General features: G+C 36.0%; 1 protein-coding gene across 9 annotated transcripts in view; it reads right to left on the bottom strand.

The window, feature by feature from the left end:
- Positions 1-18070, bottom strand: part of ERBB4 (erb-b2 receptor tyrosine kinase 4) — a 1195692-nt gene that overhangs the window by 623978 nt on the left and 553644 nt on the right. The window lies entirely within an intron of this gene.

The following is an 18070-nucleotide window of genomic DNA, read 5'->3' as shown; positions in this document are numbered from 1 at the left end:
AGCTTCTCGTTAAGGTGTATCTTAAAAGAGTAACTTGGGGAAAAAATGAGAGGTTAGAAAGAGCAAAGGCAGAAAAATATATTCACATGAAAATAATTTAGGCCACTCTAAATACATCTATCTATCCTCCACTCTCCCAATTTACACATTTCTTAAAATAGTTACCAAAGCACATAATTGCCTCCCAAATCTCATTATAATTCTTTTCACTGAAATTAGTAGGCCTTTTGGACAACTGCATTCTAGTCTTTATAGTCCCTTGACACGAGAACACACAATTTTGATTCCTTAAGATGGAGTTTGTGGATTCACTTACTGACCTTTCCAACCCGTCCTTGCAGTTAGATGAGTGCAGGACAATTAAATGTGCCTGAAAGTGATAGCTGCCACTTTTCCTACTTGGGATCCTTTCTGTACTTTCTCCAGCCACCAACCAAACACAGAAGACTATAATTCTCATGGAAGTAGAGTCAGAAAGCTGAAGAATGAAGGAAACTGGGACTTTAAATAACAACCTTCTGATTAGAAATACCTGTTTTAGACTTTATGTGGGTGATAAATAAGGACTTGTGCCAAGCTAGTGAAAGTTTAGTGTTAACTTCTTACAGCATTTACTGGTGCTTGTCCCAAATACTATACTTATCACCACTCCCTGGTGATCTGAAGATCTGTCAACATCCTAAAATACTGACCACTGAGGAATTATCTAACTATGCAGAAAAGCCTTACCATGATCTGCAAACCAGTTCCAAAGTGTGTGACCATTACAACATTTTAGATATCAACCTAATCTTTAAGTACAATTTTTTCTTTCTAATTTGACTTCTAGTTTCAGAAAATAACTAAAATTTCTGCTGGAATTTTGCTTCATGTATGTATTTTTTAAAAGTTAGAAAATGAAACAAAGTGTTAAGACAAGGCTTGATTCCTGGGTCTCGTAAAAACATGACTATTTCAGAATTTCAAGGTGTTTCGTGACAGTAGCAATGCAAAAGCTAGTAGTACCACTTCTCTAATCCCTAACTACCACCATAGAAACACAATAGACCAAACAGAGATACAAGAAACCCCTGTCCTTAACACATGAATATCTTCAAAGGACAAAAACAGGAATAATGTCTACAGAACCTGTATCTACATGGAGGATTTTTGGGAATTACCCATACATACTTCCAAGTTAGATTTTCAAAAATGGAAATGGAGATCTAGAACAATTATCTTTTAAAAAATGATGAGAAATTATCAGATTTGTTTAGGATAAAATTAACAAATTTCTCATAGTAATTTGTATACCAAGTTTTCATATTTTTGTCTACTTTTCCCTATTTTATTACTTTAAGTATAACATAAGGTCAACAGCTTTTATAAGTGCAATAAGAAAGCATTCTTTTTAGATTTTCTTTCCTGACCTACTCCAGACTTAGTTCTTCTTTTGACAAAATTATACATTTTGTTAATTCTGAAAATTACTAAAGGCTATGTCAATTTTAAAGAAAAGTGTTTATGTTAAAAGCTATCACTTCTTTTACCTTCTTTCCCTTAGGTCAATTTATCAAGCTTACATTGATGAGAAGGGAGGAGCAGAAGTTATATATTTAATAACTATCTAGTCTCTACTCCCCTAAATCTACAGCCCAACCCACCACAACTCATATAACACTGTTTTAGTATCTTCAGTGAAATGTTTACTTGTTTACTTTTTAAATTTATATTTCACTTCATGCAAAAGCTCCATTACGAAGGGACCAAATTTACCTTGTCCACCCAACTCACACTACCTAGAAAAATGCCTGACTCAATATATTTATTAATTGGGACACCAGATGATTTAGACATTTTTCGCAGTCCAAATTCACCATATAATTAGTGCCTTCCAGTTTCTTGTTTAATCATTACTGTGCAACCAATTCAGTTTTCCAAATTTTCTTTAATGTATGTTTTCAATGATATTCCCAATTTAGACAAAACCACAAAAGCATGATGTAGGATTGCTGCCAGTAAGTGGGCAGTGTGAATTTCTCAATGTAACATTCAGTGGTGATTTTATCTCAAAGATTCCTGGACACTAAAGGATAGAGCGTTTATTTAAATACTTAAATGAAATTGTAAAGGTCTATTATTTGGCAAGAGTTTCTGTGTCCCTTGAATAAAAACCAGAGTTGAGATTTAGTCTTGAGAAAGAAAATAATTTGTCATTTACTTATATGCTCATCAAAACAATTCGTGGAAAGTGGAACGTTAAGAAATATATTTCTGCTAAAGAAATGTATGTCCAACTTGGAGTTCACATTCTAGAAAATCATTAAGAATTATTGAGAGGCTCTTCAGTGCCCTGACTTATTGTGCATTAATATCAACAGCTGAGTCAGCTAAAGTGATGACAAGTAGCTGTAAAATTTTCCCTGTTTCCATGCTCTGATTGAAGTTTTCCTTCTCAAAGAATGACAGTTAATTAGCACCATTTGCATTACCAGAAGTATTTGCTTCCCAGTCCTGAAGCCCAGGGAAAACGCTTACTTTTATTACAAAGGTGTTTTGTTTGGGTTTGTTTTGTTTTCAACGTAAACAGATGAAAGACTTTTTCCTAGATAAGGAGAAAAAAAAATGCCTATTATCACTAATCTGCCTGCTTAATCAACTAATTTACTGAAATGACAAATCATTTAAATTAGAACAGTTTGAAAACTGATATTTCTCAGTAAATTATTGTTCCTTTTCTGGATTTTGTTGACAGAGATGGAGTGGGTGAAAACATTCTATAACAAAGAAGGAATAGTAAATTATATATTTTCTTTTCACTTTAAAAACCAAGCTCCTAGCTTAAATGCTTTTATTTGGGTATTCATAAACTAATACAATAAAATGTCTTATTTAAAACAAATAATAAATATAAAATGTGGGTAAACAGAATTAATGCTGTTGCAAAATATATACCTATAATTACTTTTTTGACATTAGCATATTATATATCTGTATGAATTTTCAATATTCAAGAGGCCTAGATATTTCAATATACTTTGCTTTTCAATTGTCTTTGCAAATTAACTTTTGTCCACACTCAACAAAATAATATACAAAGTCTTTTGATATCATATATGCTCTCATATTGAACTAATTTAATAGTCTCTTTCTCTTCTTGGAAGCAAGTTTGCTGAGAAATGAGGTGTACAATTGCAATTTCAAAAGTGCATGTACTTCAGAAGGATAGCATATGTATATAGAAAATTTTAAGTATCAAAATAAATTGTATTTCAATTTGAATTCTCTTCAACAAAGTTAAATAGAGTCGCAGTAGGATAAATATAAATAATAGCTTTTCTAACTCCTATAATATTACTGAAACTTGATTTCTACTGTTTATAAATCAATACTATACTAATAAACCATTCTTTTCAAGTACTTTCATTGAGTGCTTATGGCATCAAATCTTAGCCTACATGGAGCTGAAACATAAATGTCCTCATCCTCAATGAGTTACTTTCTAGTACAGAAGATAAAACATGCACAGTAATAAACAGAATAACTACACTATGGTAAGTTTTAGGGGAACCTAAAGGAGACATCATTTCCAGTTCAATCAGACTAAGAGTAACATGAATGATGACAGTGAAGGCAAAGCAAGAGTGAACTAGAAAATTTTTTTTATCACTTTCAGTTACATGTCATAAATTTTATCTTCACTAGTTTAGAACTTGTCTCATCTTGATAGAATCTGGATAGATTTCTTCATTAACAAAAGCTAACTTACAACAGGATAGTGTCTTCCAATGAAAGCATTTTAAAATCATGTTTCCAATCTGCTTTTTTCTAAACTTATTTTAACTCAAAAAGCCTATGTAAGTTCCTTTTGTATGAATATACCAGCAGAAAAATCTTGAGTCCTTGAAATAGTCTCATAAAACACAACAGCTGTTCATCCAACTACACATATCATATCTATTTATCTACTTATAAATTAAAGCCTGGATATAGAATGTGTGGTTTGTACTTTTAGCTTATTTCACCTATTTACTAAGTTTGCTTCTGATGAAAAATGTTTTCTTAAATAAATTTCTTAGTGAAATATATTCCTACGTAAATAAACAGAAAGATACAAAATTATTTCAACCACTAAAACAAAAGGAAAGGAAATACCATTTCCCTTGGAAACTTCTATGATTGTATTCTAGTGAGAATCCCTTCCCTTTTTCTTCTTCCCTTAATCCATTTTGAGCATCTTCCCTAATTTGTGTAAATATTGTTATATATGCATTTTATAAATGCATTATTCTACTAACATAATAAGAAACTTCAAAGAAACTAGTAAATATTCACCATTAAATTTGGTACAATTTGTTAAACATTTAATTGGGTATTACATAACTTTTAACATCTCCAGAAAAAAAAATTAAAATGTTAGCTTCAAATAGTTCATGTACATTTTGAAGGCCGCATACTATTATTAATCATGTCTTTAGACAGATTATCAAATTAAATCAAAGTTCATCATTAAAGCCAATAATAGAAATGCAAATATCAAATAATTTTTTTGCTAATTTCAATTTTTTCCCGCCTCCCTGTTGGATTTGATTAGCTCACCAGTGTTTTGTGACTTTATTGTTACTGCTTTTTTCCTCCCACACTTTTGTTAATATTATTTCTCTTCAACCCAAGACTACGAAAAAATATTTTTTGAGACATCTACAATTCCTGTCTCCCCATACACCTTCATTTTTTTCTACTCTCATGTTATTCTCTGTGAAACTCTGGATCTTTGGGTTGAAAGAGAATTTATCAATTACCACTGGTTAGCTCTATTTCACTGGTGGGCTGGCTGTTTGTCTTACAGGTCACTTTGGAGAGTGGCTAAAAGGCCCCTGGGGGGAGGAGGAGACGTGAGTAGATTCCGGACAATGTGTGGAGACAGAGAGTGGCTTTTAAGGATTTGGCTTCCATTTGGCTTCACTCTGCTACCTTTCCCTCACACCCTCCAACTTTTCTCTCTCTCCCATGCCCTGTCTTTCCCAGCAACCCTTTGCTAATTCAGCTAATCCAACCCTCCTGAAAAAGGTGTTTTTTGATAATATTATCTGTAAAAAACATTTAACCAAGATGGAGCAGTATTTTTTTTTTTTTTGGCAGACTTTCAGTCCCTTTAATTAGGTGCTCTGAGGAGAGGGCAGGATGGCTGGTGGGGGCTGGGGAGAGAGGTGCCGCCAGAGCCCCACTCAGCAACTGGTCAGTCCTCACCCTCCAGCAGCCTATGTTGCTGGGGTCAAAGCAGCTGGATTCCATGATGGAGAGGCCATTAGCTTCTCAGTACTTCAGAAGCCTCTCAGCTATCTGGTGGGCCCCCTCCCACATCCTGTATTCAGGCAGGTAAGCCACAAAGGTGCTGACAAGGATGAGGACAACAGAGAAGGAAAAGTGAGGGCATTGCTCTCTACCCTTCTGCACTGTGTGACTCCTACTCTTTTCTCAGAGCACCTCATTTCAAGTATTTTGTAGGGGACATTTGACTTGCCTACAAACTAAGTTGCCAGCATCAACCACATATTAGTAAAGTTTCCTTTGTTTTTTACTATTTTACATAAAATGACATGAAGAGAGCAAATATCCAACAGATGATCTTGTAGTGCAAGGACACTTGGGAAACTGCTGGGTTACATTGCAATGGAGAATTTCTAAATTGCAAACTCTTGAATGACTTGTCTTTACCTATAAGTTCAAGTCTAAATTCTTCTGTATGACATTCAAGGCTCTTTGGGAACAGCCTCTAGTCTCTACCTTAAATGCCTGTTATTCTGGCATCACACTGAACTTTCTTGTTTTCCCAAAACATACCATACCTCCATGCTTTGCACTTACTGTTCCCTCTACATGGAATGGACTCCCTTACACCTGACGGTGATTCAGGCACTTACACCACTTCTGGCAGTTTTTCCCTATGAAACTTTTTGTGACACATGTAAAAAGAATTAATCATTCTGTCCTCTGCCACCTCTGTATTTTTGAAGTCTACTATAGAACTGATAACTCTTGCCTTGCCTCTGAAATACTCATTGGCATGTGCATGTGAGCTCTCTGGTATTTTTATGCCTAAGTTCCTGTGCTCTGCCACAGTGATTAGCTGCTTAGTAACTCACTGACTGAATGGATGAACAATTGACAGAGGTTCTTTCATCTTGACAGAGAAAGGAATCATATTTTATAAACTCAGCTGGTTAGTCAGACTTATGCTACATTTAGGAATAAATTAATGTGCAACACAAATTTTAATATATTGTTTGCTATTGATATCATGTCATAATCAGGAAAATAAAACAAAGACCATTGTATAGCATTATTAAGTTTAAAAAGGGCTGGGAAATTGTTGAGAAAAGACTAAAGAAATCAAAAGCATTTAAAGGGGAAAAAATGGAAAGCGAACTTGGCCCAACAGATAGTGCGTTCGCCTACCACAGGGGAGGTCCTCGGTTCAAACCCTGGGCCTCCTTGACCCGTGTGGAGCTGGCGCACGTGCAGGGCTGATGCACGCAAGGAGTGCTGTGCCACACAGGGAGCCCCATGTGCAAGGAGTGCGCCCGGTAAGGAGAGCCGCCCAGCGCAAAATAAAGTGCAGCCTGCCCAGGAATGGCGCCACACACACGGAGCGCTGACACAAGATGATGCAACAAAAAGAAACAGATTCCCAGTGCCGCTGGTAAGGATAGAAGTGGTCACAGAAGAACACACAGTGAATGGACACAGAGAGCAGACAACTGGGGGGGGGGGGGGGGAGGAAGGGGAGAGAAATAAATAAAAAATAAATCTTAAAAAAAAAGGGGGAAAAAGTGATAATTCTTAAAATATAATTACTTAATATATATATATATTGAGTAACATCTATAGGTTTAGGTAGTAATTAATGAAAAACAAATCAGGCTCCACCCTCCTATGACTTTCAGTTCAGTGGGTAATACAAGTTGTGACAGGGCAATTACAATTTAGTAATAATTTGTGATACAAATGGGATGTCCTGAATACTATGAGAATATAACAACAACAAAAAAAAGACTTAAATTAGCCGGAGTTATATGGAAGCTGCCATGGGGAAGTTCTCTCTTAAATAAGAGACCTGCAGGAAAGGGCTGGAAAAAAATGAGTAAGGGAAATAAGGCTGCAAGAAAAGGGGATACAACCATGAGATCCCTGAGAAGAGGGAGGACATGAAATGTTTGGTAGTCAAAATCCAGAGTGTCTGGAGTACAGACTATGAGGAGGAGACTGTCAGAAGAGATAGATGGAGAGATGGGGCCACTGCAGAGTGCCCTGCAAGTCATTGACAGACTTTGGGCAAAAGGAACGCATGAGTCCTTTCAGTGGAATGTAGGATGTCATCAAGCGAAGTCTTCTAGATTATCTGATTCTAAAAGGACTCTCCTAGCTGGGTTATTTTGTCACTTTGTATAAATAAAACTTAAGTTAGGGAAAGTGATTCTCATTCACAGTAATGCAAATGAGTTTTGCACAAATTTAGCATTGATTTCTGTCCTGTAAAAATGATTCCAAACTCTACATTCCTGCTGTACAGGATACAGTTTTGCATCAATTAGGAAACTCATTTCAGCATTCTTTTTTGTATTTTTAAGTATATCCTTCAGATTCTCCTTTGAAATAGTTGTAAGATCTTTCATTAAATAAAATCTCTGACATGCTTTCATTATACACACACACACACACACACACACACATATATTTTTATGATACTGGGGCCGGGAGCCTGGTACCTCACATATGGGAAGCCAGCATTCAACCACTGAGCCACATCAGGTACCCTGAGTTGGCTTTTCCACTTGTTTGCTTGCTTGTTTTGTTTTGTTTTTAGCAGGCACTGGGACCAAGCCTGGGACCTCCTCTGTTGGAAGCAGGTGCTCAGCTGCTTAAGCCACATCCACTCCCCTCATTTCATATTTGTATGGGAGTTGTGTTTTTATTATTCTGAAGTAATTGTTAGGTTTTGAACAGAATAGTTAAGTTCTGTAGAGAATGGCTTGGAAGGAAAAAAGAATATACGTAGGAAGATAAGTTAAGAAGCTATATTGGGAATATAAAAGAGACAGTGGTGGCATGGATGAAGACATGTAGTGGGACAGAGTGAAATGGAGTAATTCAAGAGATTTTTAGGAGGAGGATTATAGTGTGGGTGAAAGGGAGGAATAAAGGAAGGATGATGGTCATATTACTATTTTGAGAAATTGGTTGGATGGCAGTTCCATTTACTGAGCAGAAAGGAGTGCATAAAAAAGCAAATATGCATTTTCAGTAGGATCTTTGCATAGCTATAGAGTTTATTCAATCAACATCAACAAATATTTCTTCATTGTCTATTAGAGGAAGGAAGGAAGGGAGAAAAGGGATTCTTTTCCTTTACTCTGATTTTCATCTCCGTGTGCTGTCTGGTGAGTACAGAGAATTAGGCATAAACATGGGTATGTGTCTAAAATCACTTTCCAAAACAACTCCAGCATCTAGCAAAACAACTGCAAAGTCAACCTCACTGACTGAATCAACAGGGTCCATGGCTAAAAAAGGGAGCTCATGTCAGGTACAAATGGAGTCAAATATGCTAAGTGAGCAAAGTAACTTTTCTAGTCCCAGAAACTAGGGTTTCTTATGTATTTTATGGAGAAAAAAGGAAATCTAATAAAATGAAATTATAAAATAGTTCATTACTTTAGAACTTTCACAGATTTCCTATTTGTAGTTTAAATGTCTCAGCTGGAGGTATTTGCCTAAGAAGTTATCACTTCTTTTTCAAAACATCTAAATCTAAACTAAAAATACTAGTGAAAATCTTAATGAAAACTTGCTGGACAGAAGAATGTAAAGACTGCCTAAGTCCTAAAACATCATATCTTAAAATGTTATAATTGAACAGGATCTTTGAAATCTTATTCAAGCTCTTCATTGTATAGGTGAGGAAACTGATATCCGGAGAGTATTTATTCAAGATCATATACCTAATTATTGTCAGGTTAGGTATTAGAAGCATTTGTCTGCCAAGGAGATGGTCCTAAGTATATGTTTTTATTGGACACTGCCAATGAGATTATATCAAACTCAACAAAATGGGATAAAGTACTGGATCAAAATTGGTTTTGTTTCACTTTTGTAAGGAAAGGGTTAAGTTTAATTTTCACATAAAGGTGCAGCCAAGCCAGCTGTGCAGTTGGAAGAGGGAGGGAAAGGGGTTCTAGCAGCTTTAGTGTCAAGAATTTGAAAAGTGGCACCAAAGCATGGGCAGCCAATGGTGAGAAGTGAGGGTGGGGCCAATAGTTGAAAGTGGTCCCAGGAGAGAGAACAGTGCAGAGCCTGCCCAGCCCACGGGAATGTAGGGATCATGGGAGCGGGGACTCAGAGTGGTAAATTAGTTAGTTCTCTCAGAAAGGCTGTAACCCCTGAAGTACCCAATCAGTGGGGACCAGGGGAAGGACCTGCGTGTAAGGTTTAGGGTATAAATGTCAGTGTTTCTTGCTTTTTGGTATGCCGGTCATCTTGTCCAGGTCACGTACCTGTTCTCACAAGATCGCTAATAAAATTCTTTTCTCCTTCACAATCGGGTGAGCTTTTGTTCTCTTACAGGTGCAGCTTTCTTTCTAACACTTTCAAGTTCAAAATAATTTTATTTTCACACCTGACAGGCAGTGTAACCTCTTGGTCAAAACAATAGGCTCCAGAACCAGATTTCCTGGGCTTGACATTCTATGTCTTCTCAACTTTTATCTGGAAAATGGGGATAATAAGCATACCTACCATGCAGGGTTGTTGTTGGGATTGTATTCAACAATATTTGAAACCACCCTGAATAGTGCCTGGCACTTAGCAAAGATTATGTGATTGCTTGTTTATTGATCTCTGGAAATTTTCACTAATTATAGCTAACTATTTTAAATAACTGACTCTGGGTGAAGTAAGTTTATTTAGTCATCACACAGACTCTGGTGGAATTAAAAGTAATTGATACTTTATATCCAAGCAAATATGTTAAAAAAGGAAAATTCATAAAGAATAAGTTATTTTTTTTCTGAAACGTAAAACAAAAATATAAATACTAATGCAAGGGATTAGTTCTAGCCATAAATGTGAAGAAATCTATCACTTACCATCTTCTCCTATTTATCAAGGGATTATGTTGCTAAATGCTTTGATAGGGAAGTTGAGATCTTTTAAAACCAAGTAGAAATTACATGTTGAATTCAGATTAACTGAATTATCATTTATTAAAACATCAAAAGTCAATCTACATGAATCCCATTGTGCTGGTTTGAGTCTTTTTTTTTTTTTGAACCCCAAAAAATCCTGTTATTGAAACCCATTTCTGTGCATGGAAACCTTTTTTATGTGGGGCCTTTGATTAGATTGCAACACCCATATGGGTCTTAATCCTCTTACTGGAATTCTATAAAAAGGAGGAGAGCAGAAAAAAAAAAGTGCCACCAATTTACTCTGCCACATGAGAGAGGACTCCAGGATTGCCTGCAGGTACAAAAAGACAGAGAAACTGCAGTGTGCTAAGAGAGAGGCCAGAGACTGGACTAAGCAGAGCAGCAGAAACCGAAGCAAAGAAGAGAGGGGAGAAATGAGCCAGATGCTTGATCATCCACAGCTGCCATCTGGTGAGACAGTATCTCTTGATGTTGCCTGGATTTGGACATTTCAGTAAGCTTCCATCCTAATAAATCCCTACTGTAAAAGCCAACCTATGTCTGGTATTTTGCATTTTATAAGTAGGAACCTTTTATGAGGTTACTCCAGTTAAGGCATGGGATTCATAGAATCTGTAAATCAATTTGGGTCAAATTTATATCTTAACAATATTTAGTCTTCCAATCCATGAACTTGTAATGTCCTTCCATTTACTTAGGTTTTTGGTTTATTTTAGCAATATTTTGTAGTTACCTGTGAACAAGTCCTTTATTTTTGGTTAAATATATTCCTAGGTATTAAATTATTTTAGTTCCTATTGTAAATGGAGTTTTTTTTTCTTGAATGCCTCCTCAACTTGCTCATTACTAGTATGTAGAAACACTACAGATTTTTTAATGTGATATATAACTTCCATATATTTGTGGATTTTCCAGTTCTCCACCTGTTTTCTTTTTAAATTTTCATCTTCATTCCATTATAATCAGAGATGATGCTTTGTGTAATTTCAAGCTTTTATTGAGAATTGTTTTGTGACCCAACATGCATTTTATCCTGGACAATAATCCATGTGCACTTGAAAACAATGTATATACTGCTATTTGGGGTACAATATTCTGTATACATCTTTTAGGTCTAGTTCTTTTATTGTATTATTTAAGTTCTCTGTTTCTTTATTGATCTTTCATCTTGATGTTCTATCCATTGAAGAGAATGCTGTATTGAAGGCTCTATTTCTGCCTTCAGTTTTATCAATGTTTCCTCGTGTATTTTGGGGCACCATGTTAGGTACATACATATTTATGATTGCTATTTCTATTTGATGGATTGCTCTTTCATTAATATATAGTGTCCTTCTTTGTCTCTTATAACAGCTTTTGACTTAAAGTCTATTTTGTCTGATATTAGTATAGCTACTCCAGCTCTTTTTTGGTTACTCTTTGCATGGAATATCTTTTTCCAATCTTTTACTTTAAACCTATTTGTGTCTTTGGATTTAAGATGAGTCTCCTTTAGACAACATATAGTTGGATCATGCTTTTTTTTTAATCTATTTGGCCAATCTTTGTCTTTTGATTGGGAAGTTTTACTCATTAATATTCACTGTTATTATTGTTAAGGCAGTCCTTACTGGAGGAACTTGAAAAGATATCAATTTAGCTTCAATTGTATACCTATTCTCTGAATCTTCATTTCTTCACACTACTTCAAGTCACTCTCCTGTCTTCTACTTTCAACCTTCAGAACTCCCTTTAGTACAGGGTTCCTTAACCAGGAGTCTATGACCTTGAGCTGAAATTTTAAAAAAACATTATTCTTGTGGGGACATGTTAATGCAGGTATGATATATTTATTAAATAATACACAGTATAGTGTGGGCTTAGAAGGGCGTAGACTAGGCAAAGGGGTCCATGGAACAAAAAAAGATTAAGATACCTTGCTTTAGTATTTCTTGTAAGGCATGCCTTTTGTTTTCAAATTCTCTCTGTTTCTGTTTACCTGTGAATATCTGAAACTCTCCCTCATTTTTGAAGGACAGTTTTGTGGAATAACAAATTTTGGGTGGCAGCATTTTTGTCTTTATCATCTTAAATATATCATACCACTGCCTTCTTACCTCCCTGGTTTTTCTTTTGTCTTGTCTTGTTTTTGTTTTGAGGTACTGTGGCCAGGGATTGAACCTGGGACCTCATGTGTGGGAAGCTGGCACTCAACCACTGAGCCACATCAGTTCCCAGCTCCATGGTTTCTGATTAGAAATCAGCTCTTAGTCTTTTTGAGGATTCCTTGCATGTGATGATTCACTTTTCTCTTCCTGCTTTCAGAATTCTCTCTTTATCTTTGGCATTTGTCATTCTGATTAATGTGTCTTGGGGTAGGTCTATTAGGATTTATTCTGTTTGTAGTACATTGCACTTTTTGGGCATGTATATTTCTGTCTCATAAGATTTGGGAAATCTGGGGGAAATTATTTGCTCAAATATTATTTCTGCCCCTTTTACTTTCTCTTCTCCTTCTGGGATATCCATGACATGTATGTATTTGTGCTTCATGCTGTCACTTAAATCCATGAAACACTGAACAATGTTATCTATTCTATTCTTTATCAGTTCTTCTGACTGTGTGATTTCCTGCCCCCCCCCCCAAGATGGCTTCCTCGTCTGTTTGCTTGCTGTTTTTGCTCATTGTCTGCTGGTTGGTTTTTTGCTCATTGTCTATTCTTGCTCATTGTCTGTTTCTTCTTAGGAGGCACCAGGAACTGAACCAGGGACCTCCCATGTGGAAGGCAGGCACCCAACTGCTTGAGCTACATCTGCTCCCTGCTCGTTTTTTTGTTTTTGCTCCATTTGATCATTTTTTGCTCACTATAGCAAGCTACATGTTTTTTTGCTTGTTGTCTGCTCATTCTTTTCTTGTTGTCTGCTTGTTGCTTGCCTGTCTTCTTTAGAAGACACCAGGAACCAAACCCAGGACATCCCACACCCACTCCCCCGTAGTACGTTTTTAATATTGTACTTTTTGTGCAATTGTTTCACCTCCAGGGGAAAGCTTCCTTTCCTTTGTTCCTTTCCCAAGAATCTTGGTCTGTTTGTTTTGTGTTGAATTTTATACCCAGCTCTGATAATTTGTTTAAATTCTCTCCCTCACTCAGTCTCCTGTTTTCCTTATACTTCCAAGTTCTGGGAACCTCCAGTTTTACAGCAGCTCAGTTTAGCCTCCTGCCTACTCCCTGTCCCCCCCCCCCCGCCTTTTTTTTTTCTGTGATGCTTTTCTGCCTCCTGTTTATTAGTTCCTCTTAGGTTATCCTGCCCCTGGGAACCAGGTGGGGTAAATCTAGAAAGGTGGGTCACTCCAAAACATTCCATTTTGACTTTATGGAGTCCCAACAGTAACTGGATTGAATGAGTGTACTTGGTCACTGCCATTCTGTTGCAGTTTTTCATTTTTTTAATTTACTGTACCTGGGTGCACTATTGTATTCCTCAGCAACTTGTGTTCTAACCTGGGTCACTATGAACTCGGGTCCCTATGCATGGAGTTCTAACTCACTGCTGTGAGTTCCTCTGTAGGCAGTGTCTCTGGTAGGAGGGACCTGGGCTGCTGCCTCCAGAGAATTCCCAAGTTCTGTACAGGACCTGATGAGGCAGCAGGGAAGAGGACTAGCCAGTCTGGGATAGAAATTTCCTAACTGATATTTTTCTCTTTCTTCAATTCAGCACTTGTAGAATCCTTCTCCAGTCTCTACCATTTCCTGGAGTGCTAAGCAAGTGGAATTTGTCCTTATATTTGCTGAATCTCTGGAAAGGTTTTTTCCAGGGATGTCTTACATTGCCATGTTGATGACCTTACAGACATACACTGGTATCCACTTTTGAATAATTACATTTTAATACTAGTTTTGTTGTTGAACATTCTTATTGGTTGTTTTACTTCAATTCCTATGGTTTCAGAGGGAAGAAGTTTAAACATGTTTTTGGGTATAAAGCTTCCTGGCTGGAAGGCAATCCTATTGTTCCTTGGCTAGCACATCTGCCTCGCTTCAATGCTCTTCTTTATTCTCCTGTTTCCCACTCACTTCCCCTAAAATATATTCTTATGTTTGTCCAATATTTCTTCTATTCATTCAATTTAAAAATGTAAGGTTAAGAAATATTTTTCTTATCTACTCTTTCAATTATGCCGTGCCTTGAAATTCCTCCACCAAGACCACCATCTTAGTGTCCCATTTTCAGCTGTTAGTAGGGACCAAAAATTGGGATCACCCAGTTAGTGTTTCACCATGCTAAGAATCATAATGATTATCCTGGCAGGGGAGTATTTTAATGGAATTCCTTGCTCACTTTGTGAATAAAAAAGGAATCTTCAGTGAATGTGGTTAACAATATGATATCAAAACAGTACTGCATTCAATTTGCTAACTCCACCCATTTTTATTTGAATGTCTCCCTCAAAAACAGAGCTCCCATTCATTGTATTAAAGTGAATTTGTTGTATAAAATTAGAGCAAAACAGAATCATTGTTAGGGTACATTTACTACCATATTTATAATACAAATTAGTAACATCAATAATAGAACACCCATAAGTAAAGATAATCCCTGTAAATAAGTATAAGTTAATTTAAAATAAAAAGAACATTAGTTCAAAAGCTGACTTTCCTGCCAAAATTTTATACAAAATAAAATAGGGGATTTATCAGATCATTTATCTGCCAGCCACTAAACAATTTCTAGCCACGTCTACTCAGGAAATGTGTGAGCGGATTTTTGTGGGGGCAGTAAATTGTAAAATGCTTTAGAAATCTGTATTGCATTATTATAATAAAATGGCATAAAAATGTCTGTGGGATTAACATGGTTAGGACTGTAGGAGTTTCAATAACTTCAGTGTTTTGTGTATATTTTATGCATCCTACTTCTTTCCAACAAAATAATATAAATGCTCGTAGAAGGTTATCTTAATATTCAGACAAATCCTGTGTATGTGGCAAATATTTACCAATAATTTGCTGAGTGATTACAATATATATAGCATTGTACCAGACTTGGATGGTAACAACCAAAATATAAATAGATAGATAGATAGATAGATAGATAGATAGATAGATAGATAGATAGATAGATAGATAAGAACTATTCAGGAAGTTTACAATTTAGACAATTCAACTTTAAGAATTTGTTAAATTTAAGATACTTAGCTTGTTATGCCCATGTTCTTTGAAGCAGGCAGGGAACTTACAAATATATTTGGAATAGAGTCAATTAATAAATCAATATGCTTCTTGGATGCTCAAGTTTAAAGTTCAGCTTGGGACATGCAAATGGCATACTGGACCAAACTCTCTTGAGGATATAAGATGTTGGGACAAAGTTTAGATGATACAAACAAGTAAATAATGATAAAAATAGAGTGACTCTATAAGAGTGACAGGTTAGCAGGTAATAAGTCCAGATTTCTTATATGATTGGAAAATCTTTACATTATACCAAACATGTTTTTAAATAACAGTATGTTGAAATTTTTATAACAACCCTTCAAAGGACCATATTCTTTTGGATCTGCAAACTATAACATATAGAATTTTAACACAGTTTTGAAAGTCCAGGATCTACGAAATATATTTTCTATGTGACTTTTCTGTAACCTAAAGCTCCTTTGAAGATAAAGTGAAAAAAATAAGACACCAAGGGAAAATGCAGAAGAAATTGTCACTGTATGTAAAAGATAACAGATCTTATGGTGATGAAAGACTCAATGAAATTTTTTTCTATTTTATTTTTTTAATTTTTGTATTTTATTGATTGATTTTTGGGGGTGAGGTTTTGAATTATAAAAGGGTCATAACTGTGGCAGGGAAGGATCACTGGTGTGGGGTATTGGTGACAGGGAGGATATGTGGGAAGGCATGTGCCTGGGGCATGCCTCTATGGTATATGAATATGTTCAAGTGGTCATGGGGCATTGCCTTGGTGGGTTGAGACACATGATAACCAAAAGAATATTGAATTCCCATCCTGGGAAGTCCTGCTACATTCTTTAATAGAATGGCAAGAATACCCTGAGTACTTGGGCAGTGCCTAGCATAGGAGGACTGACCATTAAACCAGGCCCTTGATATTGATGATTGTAATCATGAATTTCATTTTTTTGTAATAAAACTTAGTCTAGTACTATTTATTCCTAAGAGTTACCTCCTGAAAGCCTCCTTGTTGCTCAAATGCGGCCTCTTTCCAAACCAAACTCAGCATATAAATGCACTACCTTTCCCCCAGAGTGGGACATGACTCCTGTGGATGAGCCTCCCTGGCACCAAGGGATTATTATCAAGCACCAACTAGTGATGCATTTGGAAAAATACTTGACCTAAATGGGGAAATATTAAAAACAAATGAGTTTTTATGGCTAAGATTTCAAAGTGATTTGGGAGGTAATTCCAGTGGTTACTTAATTACATATCAGCAGATCTCATTGATTGCCATAGTAAACAGTGCTTCAAACAGTGGGACTCCAGATGGCCCTAGAGACATCTAGACAGTATAGGTAAGGCAGACAATCTCAGGAATCCAGCACCCTGTCAGTGGGCCTTACTTTAGAATACATGCTCCCCAATAAAACAGAGTTAGATTCATTTATAATTTTCCACACATTTATAATTTCTCTTTTACACATTCCCTACTCATTTAAAATTTCTCTTCTGACTTTTTTTTTGACCCTATAATTAGCCCTATGCTTGTTAATTATATGTTCCAGAGATTAAAATCTTTAGTCTGTTCATATGCTGGTGCCCTGAATTTCAGCAAAGTTGAAAAATCTACTCTCCAGTTCACTGGACTCACCCAGAACAATTAATAAAAGGATGATGATAGACAACACCCATCCCCAGAAACAAAGTATCTACAACTGCAAGCAACGCAGTTCCATCCATCTGCTCCATGGGATCTAAGGCTCCTCTCAATCAGAAACAGAAAGGGCATCACTATGCCCAAATCCTCAAGATTGAGGAATGAACAAACATAAGGGAGTAATACACCTATGAGTTTAATATTATTCTAGCAATGGAAGAACTTGTCTAATTGATATAAAGGCAGTGGCCACCAGGGGTTCTGAGGGGAGGAGAGGGAAGAATAGGTGTAACATGGGACATTTTCAGGACATTGGAATTGTCCTGCATGACACTGCAATGATGGATACAGCCCATTATACATTTTGTCAAAAGCTATAAAATTGTGCAGTACAAAGTGTAAACTATAGACCATCATTAGTAGCAATGCATCAATATGTGTTCGTCAAATGTAACCCGTGTACCACACTAATGAAAGATGTTGTTAATGGAGAAAAGTGTGGGAGGGGGAGGATGTGGGGTATATGGGAATCCTCTATATTTTTGATGTAACATTTATGTAATCTAAAGTATCTTTAAAAATAGAAACAGTAAAATTTTTAAAAATAGGCTATAAAATTATAGTTCTAGTGATGGCTATAGCTTACACAATAGGGGCTTTTTTGGAGAGTGGGGAGCAAGATTTCATATTCGTTTTTTCAACCAATATTGATTGAATGCCTTTCTTGTATCTGGTAATATACCAGAGCTAGAGACACAACAGTAAATAAAACTGGTGTTATAAACAATAAACAGTTATAACATATAGTATTGCCAACAGTGATAATTGCTGTAGATAAAAATAAAGTAAAAAATTTTATTTTAAAAAAACTTCCTTTGTTCTGTATTTGACAATCAACGAAGGTTTTAACATTTTAAAACTTCAAAATAATGAGGGGCCTAAACAAAAACAACAACTCGAGAAATTGTATCACTCAGCAGTATTCTTAAAGGTATGCAATCTGATTGCCCAGTAGTAGGAATAGTATATTCTTAAATATTGTAACACTGCATTTAAATGCT

This window comes from Dasypus novemcinctus, chromosome 7, assembly GCF_030445035.2.
Source record: "Dasypus novemcinctus isolate mDasNov1 chromosome 7, mDasNov1.1.hap2, whole genome shotgun sequence".
Lineage (NCBI taxonomy): Eukaryota > Metazoa > Chordata > Mammalia > Cingulata > Dasypodidae > Dasypus > Dasypus novemcinctus.
This window is presented reverse-complemented; position numbering and strand designations above follow the sequence as displayed.